This window comes from Dendrobium catenatum, unplaced genomic scaffold, assembly GCF_001605985.2.
Source record: "Dendrobium catenatum unplaced genomic scaffold, ASM160598v2 fragScaff_scaffold_1056, whole genome shotgun sequence".
NCBI lineage: Eukaryota > Viridiplantae > Streptophyta > Magnoliopsida > Asparagales > Orchidaceae > Dendrobium > Dendrobium catenatum.
The window spans coordinates 3,656,340-3,661,030 of NW_021319518.1; positions in this window are offsets into that span (position 1 = coordinate 3,656,340).

Genomic DNA, 4,691 nt, shown 5'->3' on the forward strand with positions numbered 1-4,691 from the left:
CTAACAGAGGGCTTTGTGCCCTATCGATCATATCCTATTGATTCATATCTCAAGGATTTGATGCCAATAAGGAACGTAACGGCGCTGGCCATAACCGGTATTTCGTGGTGCCATTTGACAGCAAAACCACTCGGTTTAGAGGGCCCCGGGTCATAACTGTTTATCCTGCAGTGTCATTTGGAAACAAACCGCCGGTTAGAGGACACGTACCACGTCCTTACTAGCAGGAGATTGTTTGAGAATGGATCCTAGTGATATTTTCGACTAGGCATTTGGCTCTTTGTGAGCTGAAGTAGTTTTTAAATTTGTCCACCTCAGCAAACTGTTGCGGAGAGTGGATGAAGTTTGCTTTAAGTGTTGATGGATTTATTTCAATTTTAAATATCTAATTTTGAATTTTTTTTTATGATTTTGGGATTTTTTGGGTTTTGGACTTGGTTGAGTTTTGGATTTTAAGTGGACTTTTGAGAGGCATTTGAAAATATTTGTGAACCCCTCCAATTGAGATTTTCGTTCAATACGGCCATCATCGGGGTGTTTAGGGTCATTTCTCTTTTGTGATTGAACCCTGCCAACTCGACCAAGCTATTGATCGAGGATCGGGTTTCGTAGGCTTTGTGCCCTTGTTAGTGAATTCTTCTGATTATAGGCTTTGAAGGCCTAATATGAATGTAAAATAAATATCTCAGTCGACCTCGTGACCGGATATTCATTTAAAGGTTCGAGCCTTGTCAACTCCCACTTGTCTGTATAGAAGGATCGGGCTCGAACTTGAATTCACTTATTGACCCGCGCAGCATCCCTAGACGTCACAAGTGTTTCTACAACATGCTCGCCGGGGACCATGCGGGTGTTTGGAGGCATTTTATAATTATACCATGTCTACTCCTTTTACATGCCTAGGAGGATCGGGTTGAAATTTAATAACCCGCGTAGTATCCCTATACGTCATGTGTGTACCAATAACACGCTCGCCGGGGCCCATGCGGGTTTTGATTGTATACCCCCTTTTAGTGTACCTATGTGTATACAAACTACGGTGCACGTGTAGGGGTATTTTGAAATAATTGTAGACGCCTTCTGTCTGCTTGTACGAATGTTGCAGATCCGGTGGTGTGGCGTTGTAGTTGTGGACACCTTCTGTCTGCTTGTATGAATGTTGCAGATCCGGTGGCATGGCGTAGCAGCTTATGAATGGAATTGTTCGCTGCTTCGTATAGGTAGACCGTCATGCACTACTCGTTGCTTTCTACAGGTGGATCGTAGTGCACTAACTAATCTCCTGCTTTGGGTCGTAGGAGCTTGCACACTACAGGAAAATCACCCATTTCCGGCGGCCTTTTCCGGCGGTAATTGAACATTTTCCAGCGGTTTTGTAGTTTTCCAGCGGTTTTCCGGCGGTTAAATTACCGCCGGTAAAAACGGCGTAGGAAAATGAATTCCGGCGGTTTTTTCCGACGGCAATTTTGTCCGGCGGCTTACCGACGGTCTAAACCGCCGGTATAAATTAAAAAAAAAAAAACTGCTCAGTGAAGCCACAGCCCCGCCGCTCCCGCGGCATCCGCCTCCCAACTTCAGAAAATATTCATGAATTATTAATTTAAGGGGTTTATAATTTTATGAAGCTTGACCCAATTTTAATCTTTATTTAAAATATTACATTTATTTATCAATAACAAGTATTGCATATCATGTGCTCCCATGGATACACTTGGATCAAATAATATTCCCTCTAGTTAATTGTGCTCACACAAATACAAGATGGGCAATTGTTGGCAATAGGACGACCACATTATAATAACCTTTTTGATATTTTCTCTAATTGATAACCCAAAGTGGCAACATTTTCTCATATTGGTAAACCAAATATACCACTTCATAAATATTATTATGCAATAAGCACATTAATGATGAGATACTCAACTATCATCAGTCAGTCTGATTGATTGGAATAATAATATTGATTAGTTATCTACATCTTAGAAAAAAAAATTATTATGCGCAGACGGCAAACGCATCTAGATATCAACAAGGAGCTGCCACGTCGCCCAATACACAGTGCATTGCGTGACGAAGTGGCTCCTGATTGGCCTTCGGACGCATTCAACGTCCACGCATAATATTCTCTCACAACTTAGTGAAGATCAACTATTGATCATCCACCTAATTAATAAAGAATAAAAGGATCGATGAATATAAGAGACAGAAGTTGGTCAACAAATCCACTTCAACTAATTCTTTTATTAAAACATGTTTTTCGATATATATAACTCTTCATTTTGATAATATACATCATCAAGACATCGATTTAATAATCCCCTTGAAAAAGATCCTATTTTTTTATTAAAATTTACATTACAAAGCAATAAAAAAATCTTCCCGAAACTAAGCCTAAATGAATCAATTAGTTATGTCAGGCCCACCCGAGGGCGGAATCTTTGGAGGACCCCTAGAGCTTACAATTCTTCTGAGAGCTTCAGATTGCTTCAGGGTCTTTGAATCTTGCTTAGAGCTCTCATCTCTTCCTTGTTGTTTTGGGACAGTAAAATTTCTTGTATTCTGTAGCCACAGGGAAAATATATCTGAATCAGAAAGAGAGAGCAGAAAGATGCATGGACATATAAGAAAGACAAAGAGAGAGAGAGAGATGATATAATATATTACCATTTCTGAATGTACTAAAAATCCCATGTAGCGAAGAGTAGGCTTTGAGAGTGATAGAATCAAAGCTAACAAAGAATATGGATGAAGAGGGTGGCTAACGCTCTTAACCAACGAAGCTTTTCTCATATATCCGCACTGCTTTTCATCTTCTCCTCTTTCTCTATGTGCGACTGTGCTGTTTTTCTTTCTCTCCTTATTGAAACATATGGGCAGATATATATAAGCCTTATGAGCTTTCAGAATATCAATATGAGTTTTGATCAGGTCAAAGGTGCTTGGGAACTGTGCTCCAACACAGTTGCTGACCATGAACAATTCGTCTCCAAATATTTACAGGTTTTAGTGTTTATGCATAGTTCTATTGGTCGTCTGTTATAGTTTTCCGTCTTTGACAAAAGAGTCTGTCGAATAGCATGGAGTTTTTCCGCTTCAAAAAAATAAGAAGACAATTCCTCGTTGAACCTTTCAGCAAGCGACTTGTTCAAATCAAAGCTCTAATACTAAATGACTATGCCCAAACTACAAGAATATTAATCAAAATTTAATTTTTTTAAATCAAAATTTAATTTTTTAAATCAAAATTTAATTTCTGTTAATAGTTCATCTCATCGTAGGATTTGATGCGTCACCAAAAAAATCATCTTCATTGGACATGAATTACGAAGATTACCCAAATTGAAAATTTTCAAATTTAAATTTTGGATAATCCAAACTCTGATTTCAGCAAACTTATAGTCAAACTAAATGTCTTGAAGAGACGAATTCGACAACACCAAAATTAGTCCAATCCGAGTCCAAATGGGTCCAAATCATGAGGCTGAAGCACATTTAGAATGTTCAAAGCATGAATTGGATTATCAAAAGAAATCTAAATATACCATGCTTATAGTCAAATTGAGTGGCTTGACGAGACGAATCCAACGAGCCCAGGATCACTTAATTATGACATCATTTGGGCACATGAATCCTTGACAAACACTCTATGATTGAGGGGATCATGTCAATATGGGTCGTCCGATGGAGCACTCCGAATTTATCCTAGATTTTATTCATATTTTCAAGGCATGCTAGACCCCCACTTCCTACATGAATAGGGGTTTGAAGCTTTGACCATTGGCCGGAGATTGGAAAGTGCCATGAGTTTTCAAGGATCTAGAGCTCCATCCGGCCACCGATCTCAGCCAGATTGCACCGCTAGGCCACCGCGTGCAGTCCCCACCGGACTCTTACCCGACCATCATTGGACAACCTCTTGACCGCTGATCGTCAACCGCCACCGGACTTTCACCCGACCATCTTCGAACCGCTGCCTGGCCCCCGACCACCATCAAACCATCGCCCCGGGCGACGACCACCTTGATATTTCCACTCGGTGGCTGACCGTCACCAAGTTTTCACCCAATCAATGTCGGACCACCTCCCAGTCGCCCCAAACTTCCACCTGGCCGTCAACCGTCGTGGGACTTTTACTTGGCCACCGACTGTCGCCAAACTTTCGCTTGACCATCGCATGACCGCCAACCACAATCAGCTGCCACCGGCCACAGCCGAAGTTCAGCCCGACCACTGTCGCCCGACAACTATGGTCCGCCTGGCCACAAATAATATTGTCCCCCGCCGACTACAGTCTGTCCGACCATCGTCGCCACCAACTATAGTCCCTCCGATATCTATCACCCGCCGACTATGGTCCCTCCGACCACTATTCCTCACTGGCTACGATCCGTCCAACCTCTGATAGCTCGACAGTATGAGAAAATAGTATAAATCAATTGATCGATACAGTTATATTTTACATAAAACTAATAATCACATTCTTTAAAAAAACAAAAAAAAAAAAACATTATGGAATCATAATAAATTAAGTTAGTAAAGTTAAGAATTTTTAAATCCGCTTAACAGACTTATTTAAGATGATATTTTATAAAAAATAATTATATGATACTTATTAGACCCTTAAATTATAATTATAATTTGAACATCTAATATATAACAAAGACCCATTAAACTATGTATAAGCACTAATA